The sequence below is a fragment of the Apostichopus japonicus genome, chromosome 3 (genome assembly GCF_037975245.1).
Source record: "Apostichopus japonicus isolate 1M-3 chromosome 3, ASM3797524v1, whole genome shotgun sequence".
Taxonomy (NCBI): domain Eukaryota; kingdom Metazoa; phylum Echinodermata; class Holothuroidea; order Aspidochirotida; family Stichopodidae; genus Apostichopus; species Apostichopus japonicus.
The window spans coordinates 25471559-25490952 of record NC_092563.1 but is presented as its reverse complement, the minus strand read 5'-3'; the positions used below and the strand labels follow the sequence as shown (position 1 = coordinate 25490952).

Sequence of the window (19394 nt, the reverse complement as noted above, 5' to 3'; positions counted from 1 at the left end):
TTTTTCATTTGAAAAAGTCAGAGGCTGTGAAATTATTGTCCATATCATGTTTCTAAGCACCTATAGGTGTGAGCTAACAATTGGTGAATATATTATGTTAACCTTCATTGTAGAAATAAGGTGTCTAGCCTTCAGACACCTATACATAACTACACACCTGTCTGTCTGTCGGTCTGTGCTGTTGAGAGTTAACATAGCCTACTGTCATATAGGGAGCTGTGATACTATGCTAGGAGTATGGCAATTGCTATCCCTATTAATTTGGCAACCCCTTACACATAACTTAATCATCCAATTTCCTTTCGGAAATGAATGTCCTTGCCATTCTTAGCGTCCCTGGATAAGAAATGGTTATTAATTTTTTTATAATAATCTGTATACATAGATAACCGTACATCTGTTTATTCTTTACACGCTAAAACGTAAGGAAGAAAGTAATCATTTATAGCTTATATAAGCTGATACCTGTCATAAATGTCATATAACAAAGCTATATGGTGAACTATATTTGTGCATTGAATTATACTATAGGAAAGGAGTGTTATGTCTCTGTGTATAACGCGATAGTATAAAGTATACTGTGATATATACCATAGGGAAGACATATCCTATACCCATGTGTATATGGCCATTGCGTCATATATACCGTGATTTATATAGTACGGAGCACAGAAGGAATATTCTGGCCCTATATTATACAGGCCATAGCAACATTATATTCTATAGCAACATGTAGCGATTTATATACCAGTACACGGAGGATCAATACGTTCGTCTCTCTTAGGACAGACCAGTACACAGCGATTTGTAGTATTCTACTCACGTGTATAAGAATTAATAATGTACAAGTGATTTACGCTAGTAAGAAACTCCTCTGTCATCAATATATTCTTCTGTTAGTGACAAGCCCGAGTGCACTCCTTCTTATCTTCACTGCGATCTCGACGTCACTTGGCGAATCTTTCAAAGCTGAGAAATGATTGAGTGAATGCTGGCTGATAAGGAGGAAATCCTAAAATTATATTTTAAGTGGATAGACCGGCGGGTAAGTTTTACCGTTGTCATTCAATGTCAATTAAATCTTAACACAGTTTTGCTATTCTTTTTTTATTATCAATAGTAACATGTTAGTTATACAGCTGATTACTACAGTGTATATATATCTATATATAGCTATATATAGCTATATATATCTATATATATATATATATATATATATATATATATATCTATATATATATATATATATATATATATATATATATATATATATATATATATATATATATATATATATATAAATATATAAATATATATACAGAAGCTTAAATTTACGGACCGATGCTTTAGTCTTTTTCCCCCGATTTTGTTTATTTAAGGGGGTCGGGGAGACTACTATACTCCCCATTTCCAATTAAAGGAGTTTCATATACAGTATATTTATATAATTTTTTTTCAAAATGTTTTCCTTTTAAATACAAAGAAAAGAGATTCTAAAAGTACAACTCTGCTTGTTTGGTTTTTACTAAAGTTCATATGTTAGTTACAGGTCAATAAACCTTTATGAGTAGAGCCATTTATACTGAGGAGGGTAGAACAACCGATTCACATAGTATATCTCATACAATAACATTGTATCATAATAATACAATAATAATGTGAAAACATCCACATTGTGAAACTTCCATATTGTTGCATATAGTATTATCCGTTACACATAGTATCATGTAATAATATTGTATCATAATAATATAACATAAATGGTACAATTATATATTATGATAACAATTATAGTATTATATATTAATTATTATATATTATATATAATATTATAATAGTATTGCATAATAGCATGTGAATCGGTTTGCCTGACAGGAAGGGAGGGGAGGGGGAAGGGGGGGGGGTCAGACAAGGTAGATCATTTTATAAACGTGACTCAGGTTGCATGTGTGTGGTATAGAGGACGGCGCGATTATGGCTAAAGGAATGAGTTGGCTTCATTCAATAAAATGACCAGTTTTGGGAGAATATTTCTTTCTTAAATCGTGCGGTCTTGATATTGCCATCCATAACCGTAATTTTTGGCCGATATTAACAGAGCGCCACGACGTGTGGTTCAGTTCGCTGTGCATGACGTCATACGGTCTGATAACTAGTCATCATTTTATAAAGTCAATTTCAAAGTCCCGACCAGAAGTAGTAACCTTGTGCAGCCATCAAAATTATATAATATCAGTTTAAAACATATAATATAGACCTTTAACGTGCCAAATTTATCATTGAAGGTTTTATTTAAATATCACCTTCTGTTTCTTTTTGAGGATCACTGAAGCATATAAAACGAGGTCATATAAATCAAAAAATATTTTCCCTATTATTACTAGACAAACTTGACCTTGCAGGCAAGTACATCGAAGCCCAGTAAAGATGTTGTATGGGTATCAGTTTTAAATTGCCCCTTTGGAACGTCGTTCTGGGGATGTCAACATTGTTCAGAAAGTTATGTTATTCATACAGGGTAATAATGATCCATTTTTGTAAGGTACTTTCAAATTCATCCGATTTGAAATTTTCGATATTAGATGGCAGCAGATATGCAGTTCCTGTGGTCGTAAGTGTTTGAGGGATTTGAAAATACTGACGTATTTTGAACACAGTCAACATCAGTCTCCATGGGCAATGTTAGATGTTCATCGGTGCCTCATTGTCCCGAGTTAGTACTCTTTTTGGAAACCCTATTGTCATTTTGTTGTTTTGGACTGGTGAGCGGGGAGGAGAGGGGAGGTTGGAATTTAGAGATGGGACCGGTCATAAAAATCGGAGCATGGTACCCGTCTCGGTCGGTCCACCCGGGTACCCTGTTCATTACGTATTCAACCTAAAACCCCATTTCGGTCTATACCTTAACATAGGCCTACTGTTACTACGTATATATTGGCTATTGTTAAGTATGGAATTATATTACAAATTTTAAAAGACACAGACAAAGATTATATTTCTTTTAATCAAAATTGTGATGGCGACATTTCAAAAAAGAATTCTCTGCAGTCATACTATAGATAACAACAATTATTTTTAAGTTTGGAAGAGAGATTTTTTTTTTATATATCGGCCCTATATATACCTGCAAACACATGCACATGTAAAAAAGCAATTTTTTTCGTTTTCAGTTAATTCAATTGATTGCTTATTCGGAGTTATAAGATGCAAAGTTAATCAATAAGATTGAAATCATAAAAGTAAACACACGAGCTTATAGAGACGATGGATTCTATCACAACGCTGATAAGTATATGAAGGATATAACCTGTTTATTTAGGTAAAGAAATAATGATAATAAATAAAAGGAAAAAACTATATCAAAGGATGAAAAACAATAGCCTGACAATTTTAAAGTAAATCGATAAGTCCAAGCGGAAAATATTGCAAAAAAGAAATATGTTTATCCTATATACTTAATATTATAGATTCACTCAAAGAGACAAAGGCTCCATAAACAACTACATAAACACACACACACACACACACACACTTCATCCATTTCAGGAATCTGTGGTCGCTTACCAATACCCTTTACAGAGCGATTTATCACCACAATTTGTCTGATTTATTATCCTAAATATGGACGGGTTAGTAATCAGCAGTTGGTATGTGACACCTCTTCAAAGAAATATCAAACAAGTCCAGTTGGATGTTTCATGCATGAACTATTTCATTTTAAGTTTGTTTTTGAAATAAGTCCTATATATAAGTGTATATATATATATATATATATATATATATATATATATATATATATATATATATATATATGTTGAGACCAGTTGAGACTAGTGGAACACTAGTAGTTGTAACTCAGAGTTTCACGCGTTGAGCGATCATCAGACAACTCTGTTGTCTGATGTCTGATGATCGCTTGATGATCGCTTCAACATATATTCCGCTCTGTCCACCGGACATAGAGCACTCTGCGCCAAGATAGACGCCAACCAACTCTATCCAACTCTCTCTCTCTCTCTCTATATATATATATATATATTGGCCTCCCATTTTATATGCGGACACCCTAACCACTAGGCTATGGACGCTGACTGTATGTCCAGAGGTTCGAAACCGGTAAGGAAGGTCGTAATTCCACTGTATATAAATGCCTTCCGGATTGCCGAAAATAGCCACTTCCCAGGACTTCCAAGTTGCATCTAACCTTTATTTTGAGATCTCACGTTTTAATTTTGGTAAACTAGTAAAAATCGTATTCGGTAAGATCATTTCGCTCTTATTCCTTATCGATCACGCGACCAAACATCACTTATTTGTCTCTGTGTGTACCGGTAAAGGGTTAGTGTGTAGAATGTTTTCGATATGGTATCTTCATCACTTACTATGCCCAGATGTCACTATTGTATCTTTGTGATCCTCTGCATGCAAGAATTCTGAGATCCATTTCTTTTCGCCACATTTCATACAACTTCCGTACCATCGCGGTTTCATAGCCAATAGAAAAATTGTGTACAACTAGCACCATTGTGAACCAGCGGAAAGTTGCTCGCACATAACGCACACTATGATTACACAGTAGGTCTATAGGGTACGCAGAACTGAGATACGGATTGGAATTTCGGACACCTGAGAACTTTGCGGTAACAGTGCCCAGATCCATATCCTGTTTATAGCTAAGGATGAGAATGCCACATTAAAGGAATGAATCTGTTGTCGCTAAAGCAGAGGGCGACATTGCTTTTATTTTTAAATCGGGGAGTACGTTGAGACCAGATTAGCTGAGAGAGTACCTTTAAGTATTAATATATCATTCATTTGTTTCTTTTCTTGATTCCCTACTATTTTGAGACCTACAGTAATCCGCATATACGGAAATGACATGTATACGAGAACGTGTTTCGTGTGTACTAACACTCATACACAAGAGATGTACAGACATTATGATAATAATCATGAGTGATAACTTGCTATACGGTCACAGGTCACAGAAACGACCACGAAGAGTCATTTACCTCCTGCAGCATGTTTTAACCACCGCCAAATATGATTTGGATAAATAATCTCACGCAGTATTTTCTATTAATAGCCACAAAAAACTATGACACCAAATATTGGGGGGGGGGGGGATATTAGATACTATATCCCCACCTAAAATATTGGGGGGGGGACATGTCTCCCCGCCCCCATTATTGCCGCCCATGGTTACAAGGGCATTTGTTAACCCAAACAAGAGAGGCAACTCAGCTAAGTCAACATGTTTTCTTCAAATTCATTCCACCATTTCATAAAGGTTTGCTTAAACGAAGAAAAAAAAACTTTCACCAAAAAGCAAAATAGTATAGTACTTTACGTTAAAAGTAGACATTATGACATCATATGCTAACACAGGGCGTCGACAATATTTCTTATGGTTGTTTTCTTTTTTTGTGTGTAAATCTATTGTTTTCACCGTAGGCCTGTCATGCCTGTTAAGCAAAATTTGTGTGGGAATGGTGTCATGGAAAAGAAAAACCAACATCCTCAAAAATTAAACAAAACCGCTTAGTCATTCTTGATTGGGTTTTTGACCCTTGTTTATTTTTAGTCAAATGAAATTGACTTTCGGCAGCTGCACAACAATCGTTAAGGTGTAACTTCTTCGCGTACCGTCACTTCAGTTTTTTTTCGTGGGAAAATTAGGAGTGACTTTTCAAAACTTTCCAAGACAAAGTGCAATAAAAGAAGGTTGTGTTAAGTTTGTAGCTTTAAGGTTGTAATTGTTCGAATTCTCTACGATTTGTGACAAGCTAACACGGTCAATCAAAGCCAAAGCCAGTCTGCGAGTATCATGTTGAGGGTTTGAAGCCCTACGGATGATACATAAACACGGTTAACTATTGATGGTACCGCACCACAATTAATTGCTCCCATTGACTTACACACTAAACTCGTCACTTTCCAAGATCGATATAGAGCATAGATAGAAGTTTTCAACTGAAATGTCCTGCCCACCATGTGATAGCTAACAGCTTGGGATATCATAAACTATTCAACTTTTGCCACCATTACCGTTTAGATTTTGAGCTAGAACAGCTCAAAGATTATTACAGTGCTCCCCTTCCCATCTGCCAGCTGTCGCTGAGGAATCTTCTTGTTTTCACCCAAGATTTTCTAAAATACCTTAAATCAACTTTAATCCTCCAGATTTTTAGACCATCAGTAGGCCTATTTTATTTCATCCTCTTCAACATCCAAGCATCAAAACGAATGACGATGACTCAGAAAATGCCACAAAAATCAATATAGTAGGGCACTTTGGAGCTATTTTCCGACAATGGTTTACCTCTCAGGTGGACGTGCACTATACTCTAATTGTGGTGCAATACCTGACGCAAAACAGATGTGTGTGAAGAGAAAGCCGAAGACTGTTTTGCGCCGCACTGAATAATGCTGTTGCTTTAAGCTGGATGTATCGGCTGCTATTGGAACTATTACCCTTTAATTCTTCCATGGTCTGATAGAGTTTGGATCAGCTCCACGTGCCTACATTCCTTGTAGGGGAACCGCGTGATATACACACCCGACGATGTTCACAATGTCACAATCTCGATGCAAGGGGACTGGGCTTGAGAGCTGATCAATTGGTTTGTTGTTTGGTTTTCCGTGCCCATGGTCTTTCTTGGGTGAGGCTTTTCTTTAAAAACAGTATCCATGCGCCTACATTCGATCTCGATATGCAAGGCAGTTTCGAAGGTATCTTCTTGTAATGCTATATTCAGGGCAGATAAGGGTAATTAAAATGACGTAATTGAACATGATTTATATCAATAGTTATATAAATCCCACCCATTTATGCAAATTATATTTATAAAATTATATATATATATATATATATATATATATAATTGATATTGTAGTGAGTTGGAAAATCAACCGAGAACAGTAAAAACACTTCCAGCCTCCACCGGGATTCGAACCTTGGCCACCCGTTTTATATGCGGACACCCTAACCACTAGGCTTTGGACGCTGATTGTATGTCCAGAGGTTCGAAACCGGTAAGGAAGGTCGTAATTCCACTCTAGGCGTTTGTCACCTGTATCGAAGGGGTCACTTTGGAGCTCTGGTTGTATGATGAATAAGGGGTTAATCAACGGTCTAGCGTGCGTTACTCACAGGATTAATGCACGATCGGGGGATAATGACCCGAGTGCATCCAGCGATAGCATTAACACCCGGAGTGCATTAATCATGTGAGTAACGCACGCTAGACCGTTGATTAGCCCCGTTCATTCATACACTACCATTTGTGTGGGGGAAAAATCATAACACAAAACATTTTTGGTTACATATAACCAAAGATTTATTAAAGTGATGCCCCGTAATTTTACCGTGCGTTACTCACAGGATTAACCACGCTCATCTGACCTGAATGGACCAATAGGATTTAGGAATCTTTACTAAGTATGAATGAACATTCATTTAATATCATTATCAGTGTATTGCAGTATCACATCGCCGGTGTATAGTTATTCACATTTAAGTAAGGTATCCACGCTTTAACGCCTGTTTTGAATTTTGGCAAAAAAAAACATAAAACGAAGAAGGGGCCATTGCAAGGCCTCATCCCCGTCACAACGTTACCCTTGGCCATCATCACCTTACTCCATCTTATTCTAGGCCTACTACAGATCAGGACGTAGCCTATCCTGGATTTAAGTTAGTTCTTGGAGTCTGGAATCATATATAAAGACTAGCAATGGTGACGCCATGACCCTCTCCGCACCCCCTGGCAACGATACTTAGTCATCTATATGGCACTTCAAACTAACGCGCGTGTCAATGTGTTCTTCATAATTTATATCGCGCATCAGAACATATATCTATGCCTACATTATAGTCTAACGCATGTATAGGCCTACATACGGTCTTTACCTTATTTGTGTTTGTGTTGGCCTAATGCGTGAACAACTTGCGTACAACCCAGTAGGACTATGCCTACCGTATATTGTTTGACTAAAGTGTACTTTAACACTGCCAAGTTGAACCAAAGGTCAGGTTTTATCGCAAAATTATAAAGAAGCATTGATATACTGATCAATTAGTCTCAGTGAAGAGTACGTGCATCAAGTCGTTGACGACAAGGTGTATTAACCACACACAATTTAATAACAAATATATCAATGCTAAGAAATATGAAAGTATCAAAAAAATGCACAAATCAAAATGAGAGCAAAATATTAATACTATAGTATGTTGTGTTACAGCGTATGGGAATTGCTGCGATCTATGTATGACTGTATCAATTCAGTACTGCACGGAAATAGCAGCAGTGTGGTTAAAAAACGATCCCGTTAAATTATTCATGTATATCCTATAGCCTACGCTTTATTGTACTGCCTTGTAGTATACCTGGTATAGTATAGGCCTACTTAGCAACAGCGCGCCGGGAAGTTTTATCCATTCCGCCAGGTATTTGACATTCCTGCACATCTAAGCAACAGTTTGTGTTATTTTCTTTGATCATGTTCACCTTTTTTTGATAAGTCTATATATTAAGGTCTATCTCCATACAGAGAAACAAAGTAGGCTGACTTACATTTGGGGAACGTTTAAGGTTAACCCTCGCTGTTCATTCAATCAGCGAATATTGGTAATTATATATATAATTGCGGAATAATAAGTAACAATTTTTTTTCCCGGTAGGCCTAGTAACAAATCTATCACCATTGATTGTAACATTAAATCCAATCAATGCCCCAAATGCCTATAAATGCAAATAACATATTTCTGATGACTAAAACATGACCATATCCCCACGGGAGAGTTACAGTACAGCTGCCTAGTTAACGGTGCTATAATGAACAGTCGTAGGAGTATATGACACGAGAAAACTGATCGTTAAAGTGCTGTTTTCATATTTACTCAGTCAGTTATTTTTAGCTTATAAAACGCAGCAAAGAAATATGTTGGTCTTCCTGTAAGTGCAAAGGTCTTAGACTTTGTTTATATTCTGTCGAAAAACGTCTAAAAATAAAATCCGTCCTTTCATCATCACACTGAAGCAACATTTTGGGAGAGCTTTCGCTGCAGTGAATGGCAACGTAGAAATGAGATTATCTGTCATTCAGCAGAGGTAGTTTTAGAAGTAGATTTAATCTGACTCGAGAATGCTGCGAGAGAGAGAGGAGAGAGAGAGGCAGATTATAATAATCTTTATATAACACACAGCTGAACTAGCCGCAATATGCACATACAGTAAGCTGCATGCAGTGTACCACTTACTCGCCTCTCTGACTTCTGAACAAAGGTTATAATATTCTCGCACTGTTTCACATCACCTAGTACAGCTTTCTATACACTCGATGAACAGACATGCTAATGAAGCATCTTATTGTTTTATGTGTTTATAATGAGAGAGCGGCACCGTTGTTGTTTTTTTCTTCTTCTTCTGTCATCAACACAGACTCACGTTGATTCGTTAATTGACATTGGAGTAACGACAAATAAGAGTTTATACTTGCGGCGGCCTCGAGACTCATCAAGAAAATGGGGCGGAAAATGCTCACTTTTGGAGCGACAAATTGCTTGTAAGAATTTAACTTGCAAAACGCTGCATTGGATGCGAGGATCGCTGAGTGAATTGCCTCATGTGAAATGATTCCATGATATGAGTTGCATGATTATTATTGAATCGAAGGGAACTTGAACGTATACGTTTATATGGAACAACCAAGAGTGAGGAGGGATTTATCTTTGAGTCGGTTTTGTTTGCAACAGGTGAGCTCTCAGTGTTATCATATCAATGACGTGTTATGTCTTTCGTATCATGTACGTATGCCATTTATCGCATCATTGTGCATAGCTGTATATTAATACCCAAGCGATAGGCTATACTATTTCCATTTTGTAATATATATCCATTCTCGCATAACTTTTTTTGGACAATAATTTCGATATATTGATATTACAGTTTGCTTCAGGCGCGTAGCCAAGGGGGGGGGGGGTGGGGGTGGAGTGGGCAGCCGCCCCCCCCCCCTTTGAGCATATGTTTTTATGATATCGATAGTAATTTAAAAAGAGAAAATGCTAAGATGCAACTTACAAGGCCTGGGAAGTGCCATTTCCAGTGATCTGGGCGGCATTTTCAGCCAAAATTTTCTTGTACGCTTCGCGCCAACCTATGGTGGCGCTACGCTTAGATAGTTTGCAATGCCGTAACTACGGCTCTGATAGTCTGCCTACAGTTTCGCTCCTTCCTTTGCAAATTCCTCTCTACGCGCCTGGTTAGCTTACACATGTTTGTTGAACTGAAGACTTTTAGCGTACTGTTTAAACTGCATATTTCTATATGAACCACAACCATTGATATACATCCTGAAAGATGATACTGTCATGTAGCTACAGAGCAACGGAATGTAAACAAACTAATGCCCATGTGTTACCATATCTATTCAGAATATATGCCAGACACTTCAAGTTCCATTCATGGAGACGTAGGCTATATGGTAGGCCATTATTTCCCGTATGGCCTACCAAAGTATGGAAGGCTACTGAGGGAAACAATGCGTGTTACTATGGAGTGATTGTATATAGCTCCAACTTTATTACTTCTACATAAAGTGTCCACAGTTTTACGTTCGTCGAATCGAACTTGGTATTAAACATTATTGTGTTTACGTTAATCCAATAAGCGTAGATCTTTACAGATGTACCCGTCTACGCTCCTTTTCCTAACGTTGCTCATACCATGTGCCGGTCCCCTCTCACATATACCCCATCTTTAACCCAATATAGAAAGAGATTGCATGTCCACACGTAAGCCCAATGGCGGCTCCAGTCCAACACTGAATGTTGGGTAGGAGTGGGTGGTTTATATAAGGGACGCCGTTACTGCTGCAGGCAGTTTTAGAGCGGGTGGGTGATCCTCCAACACCCGTAAACGATAAAGGCATAGGGTTACACACATTATTAACAGTATACCACATCAAAGTAACCTTAGCGAAACTTACGGTGGTTCTCCGGGTCGCTGAAACATTTGCATATAGGCCTAGAAGTATAGTTTATTTGTAACTATACCTGACTAAGTAGTAAAATAATTATTATGTATTTCAAATTGCGTCAGGATTTTTATTGACGTGGATGGATGTTTTTTTGTTTTAGCTAGCCTACATCACACACAACGGTAAGAGAAGGACTGTGTAGATTTAGGCTCAGTCTGGGAGATCCCACTATTATGATCTCAGTGTGTATGCTATGTTTTATAGAAGTCTTCCATGACTTACCTTACTTCCATTGAGGTAGTAGGAACGCCACTTTATAATCATAACTTAGGTTGTTATTCCACATACTTAATGTATACCCTAGCAGTGGCATGCGCTGGAGGGGCGGGGGGGGGGGAGGGTGCATAGACCCACCTCCGGGTGGAAATGGTTCAGTCGGGGATGTTTTACATTTAATCGGGGAAGAATTGGACCAAAACTATGGGTGTACACCCCCCCCCCCCACACTCACACACACTACACTTTATTCAAGCTCAGGCAAAGTACTTATCATCCAAACCAGCGTTTTAAGCCACTTATTTTGACCGAATTCATATAGTCTACATATGAATAAAAATGCTCCATTTTACGTCTTTTTCTTTCGGGGAAAACCCCCATATAGCAGACGGCATCAATGTCACCGTCCTGGTTTATTGAATCATTGGTTCGCCTCTGGCACTCCCATAAAGGTACAGAACTCTACCTAAACCAGTCGGGGCAATTTTGAATTTTCGATTATTTATTAGCACAAAATTCCGTTAAGAGATAACATGTATATATGTTTGAGAGCCCCCTCCCCCACGAGAGTCGATTAAAATGATCCCTCGGCAGCACCCCTTCCTTATAAAATTCTTCAGTCGCATCTGGCCCTCCCATAAAGTTTCAGGTCACTATCAAAATTAGAAGGGAGAATTTTGTAGTCAGCATCTTGGAGATACTTCTCTAGACCTAGTCAATAGTTTATATATACCCCCGGTTGTACCATTTCATGTCCAATTTTTGTTTATTTAGGAGGACCTCCGGACACCCCTATATAGGAATATGCTTCTACACCTTTATAATACCCTTCATCCGCTTGCGCCCATCCAGTTCAGCCCCCTATACCTAAATCACTCGGGCAATTTTTATTCCCCCCCCCCACCCCGCCCACCTTTGAAATTCTGTGCACGCCATATTACCCTAGTATATTTGGTGTGATGAAGCAGAATCATTATGTTAGGCTAGAACAAATTCCGACCAGATATTACTTTACAGAGCAACAACTTAACTTTACACAGAGGAAGCATGAAAGACAGACTTAAACACAAGATAACTTAAATGAGAGATAAAAATGGTGTTATTGTCAGTTATGCTAGGACAGCTAGTGAAATGAGAGGATGAGCTCATTAAAAAGCCTGCAGGCTTGTCAAATAACACTTCAGTCGCTTCTATGTACTTGAAAGCGGTATAAATGTCATGAATAATTATCATATCTTTACTGTGCATTTATACTTATTTTTAGTAATTTAATTGATAACATTATTTTGGATAAACTCCGTCTGTCTCACGAACATGTAAAAAATATAATAAAATAAAAAATAAAAACAGAAACGTTTTTTCATTAAAAATGGATAATTTAAGTATAACAGTTACCAAATACTTTTTCAAGAGGAATTGTCGAAATGCAATACCTGGAAATAAACAGAATACCGTCACCATAGCATCATGGACGTATACGGAAGGTAAAAATGGATTGCTTGATGATGCTTGATGATGCTTGAGAAAGAATAGAAACTTATAACAGGTTAATAACTGCATGTATTACGTTAATAACTGCATGTATTACGTATCATTTCAAGAAGGAGACAAACAATATCGCATTTCTATCATTGTCAATATCTTTAAAAATAAGAAGGTGGATGGGAGGTGTAAAGTCTGATTATCTCGAGAGATGCGGACCCACTTTAGAATTCAATATGGCGATTCGAGAAAAGGGTTTAATTAAAAGCTAAATTCAGAGGAATATTTGTTGTTAACCGATGAAAGAGCAACGTATTTTAAGCATCCTTGTGACATTTTGCATTCAATTCCTATAGTAGCTGTTTTTCGATAAAAAAAATCAGTTGAAGTTGACCTTCTTTGTACTCAACGTAAACTTGAAGCAAACAGGTATTACGTCATAGAAGCTCACTGACAAGTTTCTTTTATGGCTTTCTTTAAATTTTACATCCAATTCACAAACTTGGGATGCATCTCATTAATGAACACATCTGCTCCTTAGTCAATTGTTAACTTAATACAATCCCTTATAGGTACGGTTGGAAAGCTATTCATCCAAAGTAAAAATAATTGAGTGAAATTGTAAGAAATACATAGCATGTTGCTTTCAGTGTACGATTATGACGTCATACTTTCAGAGTGCGACTATGACGTCATACCTGTTTGCTTTAAAGTGACATAGGCTATGGTATATAATATGGGACAATTTCAATGATCAATATCTCCATAACGCTACATGTATAGGAATTGCTTGCAAGTTTCACCAGAATGTTTATAATACGTTCATTTTCCATCAGAATCTCTTTTCTCTGGACTACACTTTTAACTTTGTTGTCATGTTCAGTCCATGTTTCATTTGACCGTCGTTTTTTTTTCTCTTAAATTAACAGAGGGAGTGTTTTAAATAAACTTAATTTCCAATAAACGGAACTCATACACTCACTCCAATGTCTCATTCAATTTATCAATGTCCTAACAGTCATGTTTTGTTTTAAAGAGTATTCATTCTAAATATCGAAATGCTTCACCGTAGCAATGGGTCAATCACCATAGCAATGGGTCAATCACCATAGCAATGGGTCAATCGCTCTTGCATGTTCAGTTCAGTTTGTCACGTGACATGTACTGTCAAATCAAATAGTAGCCTATGTTTGCATCCTTCATGCGCAGGTCAATTCCAATAGAATACTTATAAAACAAGATCTAAACCTCTGAGCTTTTCTACTCTGAGGTAGATTCATCACGGTAAAATATTGAAATGCTCAGAAAATATAAACAGTTTATTTTAACCTCCTGAACTGGCTCATTCTATTAAGTTTGAGTGATTGTAACATACCATATAAATCGGTAAAAGATGCATTATTACTTTTTTTCGCGGAAAATATATACTCGTATTATAAGGCTAAAGTAACCTTGATATATCTAAACATACGAAAGGCGACGTCGTTTCTTTAACAATTTAACAATCAGTTTCTCTAGGGAACCCCTCCCTCGCTCTCTCTGAGAGTAAAATATTCTCCCTTAATTGGAATCCGTATATCTAATGAAGTTCTTTTACACGCCGTTATCACAAGGCTATAAGCGAGATTCTAACCTAAAGGTAAGAAGTTTAAAAGCATTCATAGAAATCAATATGTACTTAAGAATAAGACATAGCAATCCCATACGGTATTTTGTCACCGAGGTTTTTTGTTGGTCTAAAAGAGGCAACGAGGGAGACAGAGAGAGAGAGGGAGAGGTGGAGATAGGCAGACAGGGAGAAAACATTGTGCTGCCATTTCTGTCAGAATCTGCCGTTATATTCATTGCTCGAATCTAGGCCCTGCACCTAAAGGACATAATTTATCACAGGATAACGTGTACTCTGATCAATAATCTAAACACTTGGATGTGTCTGGCGATGATAAATATTCCTTAATCATAGCAGTCTGTATAATTAACTATATGATGCTGGAGGCTGTTTCCAGGGCATCACCGCAGCTCAGCATCCTCCTCCTCCACCCTTATTCTGGCTTACTCATGTTCGTTACTCTATACTCTGATCATTAATGTAACTGTTATTGTCTCGTTTCCAATCCTTGCTGATTTACGAGCTTTCTCTCTGGATGCTACATGCAGCAGAAAAGCTGTTACTATACACTCGCTCTGTATACGAAGGCAAGTGCTGCGTATACAGATTGACTACTAACACTTGGTTTGTGATGTTGTTATATGTGATAAATGATAGGGTTAACCCCTAACCCTTCTAGATATTACTATATATAGACCTATATGTCAGGGCCTTGTTCACATTTAAGCATTTTACAGGTACTATGTGTGCAAGATTAAATACGAAACATGCCTAGGAGAGACATGGATAGACTATAGACTTATATACATGTACACAAACACATGCACCGCACGCACAAGCAATTCGGAGAAACTTGTCTTCTAACATGTATGGTTTTAATTGAAAATCGTTCGGAAAGAACGGTATAGATATCTGAAAATGTACTGAAACTTCCGGGGCTATGTCCCCTGGGCCCCTATATCAAGGATCTAAAATAAAGTTGTAATTTTCAACAAATCACCGCGTCCTGATATATACGTGCGAATGTTCATCTCTCCAATCCCCTTACTTTTGGTAATGTCTAACTTCGAGTATATCCCTGCTTATAGCCATTCAATGTAGTCGATGTCGATCTCCCTAGTTTCTTGATGTCGCATATGTATGCCCCTGAACCTTGTAAACTGTTTAATATATGTATGTAGATGATTGTACTGTCTCCGAGACGGTTTAGCCTAGCGTTAAATCAGAGCACGTTATGCTATCGACCCCAAAGATCGTTTTGTATTTGTTTCACTGTATTACATTTTGATCGATTAACTTACCATGAACATATAGCTCTCTGCTTCCTGTTAATATAAAGGGAAAGTTCAGTAATTGTTATACAATGAGAAACGCATGTATTTACCAGTAGTTGAAGCTTAATGTCCTTATGTAATATTGAACAGGATTCTTGCCTAATGCGTTGTAAATTAGTATATTAAATAACACAAATTGGATCTTAAACACTTTCCGACGTGCAAAGTCGAAGTGGTGGGGGGGGGGGGGGGGAGTGGAGGTGGTGGTGTATAAAAAAAACTTATAACTCGCTGAATATAGATTGATGGATTCCAATTATGTCGATTACAATGCACTATTTCATGATAATCCGATGCTTAATTATAGAAACCACATGGATTATTTTGTGATATCGCCTCCACCATTGGCAGTGTTATTAATGCACTCTATATTTTCGTTCTGTCATGATTGAATGTGTCTGAGAGCCGAAAGACAGTTAAATTGATATTTTATTACCAGTTAACAGGGAAATAAAATAAGTTTGTGACGTAGAAGTCGTTTTAGTGCGACCCAATAATAGTATATAAGTGATACCAATTAGCAGTTTATATTCACGTAAATTTATTATGTTATGTAGCAATCAATAATGATAGATGTACGCTGAATTCCTTTCCTTAACGTGTTTCATGGTATAGGCTTACGTACAGTAGCAGACTTAATAACAACCAAGTTGCGGGTATTTTATTCTAATGAACTGACATAAAAAGATGAACACAGCCCTTTTAGTTTATATATGAAGGCAAATATTGTATAAATAAACCTTTGACGATATCTTACACATTTTCTGTGACGTAATGCCTAGTAATTCCGAACAAGGTCACGTGTCAATAAAACAATGGAAAAAGAAAATCCCGAAAATGTTTGGTACGTTGGTCATCATCTCAGTGTTCTTCCTGCTTAGATATGAAACATGAACAAATAGCTAACATTATTTATGAATATTGTTTGCTGAGTACAAACGGTCAGATGAAAAATTGATTACTTAAACCAGCATTTGCAATTTTTAACAATACATCATTATATAACAAATATCATCTTCTTAATTTATGAGGTACACGCTTCAAGAGGGAATGCGTCATAGGGATAGTCTTTCCTGCGTGTACGTGTGCGCGCGTTGGTTAGTGTTTATTGCTTGACTGTGCATTTTCTGATATAAACTATTTTATCGTAAACTCCGTAAGGTTGTATATATGTGATCATAACCCTGCAGGGATCAAAGCACCGCTTTAGCTATTGCTAGCGGTTACCTGCACGGGTTCAATAGCAAACATTAAAAGTACTACTGACACCTAGCCAATTTGCCCCATGCATATTCAGTACATTTATTGTGTGTGATAATCTCATTCAAATTCTGTTGAACTTCTTGGAAAAGACCTTTTCGTTTCCAAGATATAGACATTTGAAGTTTTTGTTTTAAAACTCTGGGAAACTCATTAGTATGTGCATAAAATTTTCTTATTTTAGCCCTTAATATATTAATGATTAGTAATTACAAGCCCACATGCATCATTTGAGTAATGTGATGTACCTCTTTTCAAATAAGACAATAAAATATTTCAACAAATCGCCTTAGGCCACACACCTCGTCCTCATCCTTGAAACGAAGGTTGGGAAAGCAAACGGATATATAACAGAAAATTAGGCAGTCACCCCCTGCATATCATCAATGTGCATAATTAGCTAATGTTTATTCATAAATAAAAGCAGAATTGCGAAAGGACTTGTAGAATGGTCAATCTTTGATGGAATTTGATGGGAGTTGCAGCTAGTTTCATGAATTCTAACGTCTATCACAGTGATTAGGACAATGTTGTTCATAGGTGCCCGTAGACCTTTAAATCGTTGTTGAAAAATAAAATAAATATAAATGAAAGAGATCTGAACGTATACAATATTTAAATGTAAGATGTTGCTTTATTGGCCTGTTTAACGTTTGGATACCACTGAACAATGTTAGTTCATATCACTCTTTTACTTGTTTCTTTCACATCTATAACTTAGATGAATTCCATTTGAATGTCATCAATGGGTTATACATGCGGTTCTCGGCCTTTTGGCTAAATTCATGTGTAGTATCTGTTCCCTTTCGCGGGGAATGGTGATTCACACCTGACGATGATCACACAGTCACAGTCCCGATGCAAGGGGACTGGGGTTGAGAGCGGATCAGTCGTTCGGTAGTTTGGTTTTCGTGTCCAGTAACTGAGTAACTTTTCTTAAGAAGTATTCATGCGGTTAGATTGACTAACACATACTGAAATCAGTTGGGCTAATTTCCATGCTCTTTGGTTGGTAAATAACAAAGAACGCTGTATACGGCTGAAGACTGATAAAGATCTATGGACTTATGCAGGGGCATATAGCTAGACTTATGATTCTAGAGGGGCCTACTGCATTGCCGGTAGGGGGGGGGGCATGACCGATGTTCCCCCAAAGCAATTCTGATTTTTTTTGGGGGGCAGCTTGACAGATAATTTTGTTCGTGGGGATCCCCATGGCTACGCCACTGACATTATCGTAGTGTGAAATAGAAATGTGAGACAAGACCACGTGTGCTGACATCAACATTGAGCAAGAAGCCATGGTATTGGTCCACAACTTTGTAGACTGTGATCAGGGCTGCTTGTAACTTAATATGTGACCACCTTCGGGGAATTGGTCAAATATCATGAATTAATCACAATCTCCCATGCCTCCGAGACTTATTTTTACAGAACTTTGACTTTGCCACATTCAATTCAAAATTACAGTAATTTCGAATTGCAGTTTCTCAGTCTCTTAAATCGAAGGCCTGGTGGGAAGCTATCTTCGTTCTGCATTATTTGAAAGAATAGTTTTATCCAAATGATGTGAGGTAACACAGTCATCTCCTTAAGGATTGAGTTACTGAGTTGCCCATTATTTGTATGTAAATAGAACAAGTAATGGTCTCGCCGACTGCTGTCCCTTCAGGAGTAATTTGGCAAAATTAGACAAAGATATATATGTATCATTGCAAACAAGCTATCATTGCAAACAAGCTTTTGCCGTTCTTATAGGCAAAATTCTCATATATCATTGTAAGCTTGTACCGCGAGGCACCGGGAGAGCATGCGTATGTATGTATTTGTGGTATATGTTCATGTAATCTCTTTAACCATATACAGCCTCACTGCATAATTAGCGAGTGCGCAGGCGTAATGACCTTTCTTCGAGTAGCGAACGTATCATTTCACAATACGATTAAATGACACCTAGCTCCGGGTATAGTCACTGCACTGGTTTACTTTTCGTACATGAAATTTTAGATACTCATAGTGACGTTCATCGATATATCGATATAGTTAAGCTTTCCAAATGATTGGTACTTCACCGACAAGAATACTACCTTCCTAATCAATCAACTTGCTACATGGTTGTCACATATTGCTAAATCTGCTCCGGCTGAATGCCAAAACAGTCCCCCCCGACTGAACTATTTCCCCCGAATAGTTACAGTTTGTAAGCCTTGACGAAACAAAGTCTATATACTGTTTGCATACGGCATTCAATTTATCAGCGAATTACATTGATATTTAATGACCGGCGTAATCAAGAAAACACGAAACCAAAATATTTAACAAAATAAACCCCCAATTATCCACCAAAAAATATATGGTTACCAAGGAAACGAGGAGCTAAATGACAGTTGCGTGTCTGCTCAATTTATGAAAGTTGACGTGATGACGTCACAATTTGCAGGAACCGTTACACA

At 37.4% G+C, this 19394-nt stretch overlaps 1 protein-coding gene across 2 annotated transcripts in view; it reads left to right on the top strand.

Moving 5' to 3' along the window:
* The first annotated feature begins 352 nt into the window (after positions 1 to 352).
* Positions 353 to 19394, top strand: part of LOC139965607 (uncharacterized) — a 60068-nt gene continuing 41026 nt past the window's right edge. The window contains exons 1-2 of one of the 2 annotated variants that reach the window (XM_071968148.1): positions 353 to 1045; positions 9444 to 9757. The gene's annotated coding sequence lies outside the window, so the exon portion shown is untranslated. The remainder of the gene's footprint in view (positions 1046 to 9443; positions 9758 to 19394) is intronic. The other variant, XM_071968150.1, reaches the window with a different exon arrangement.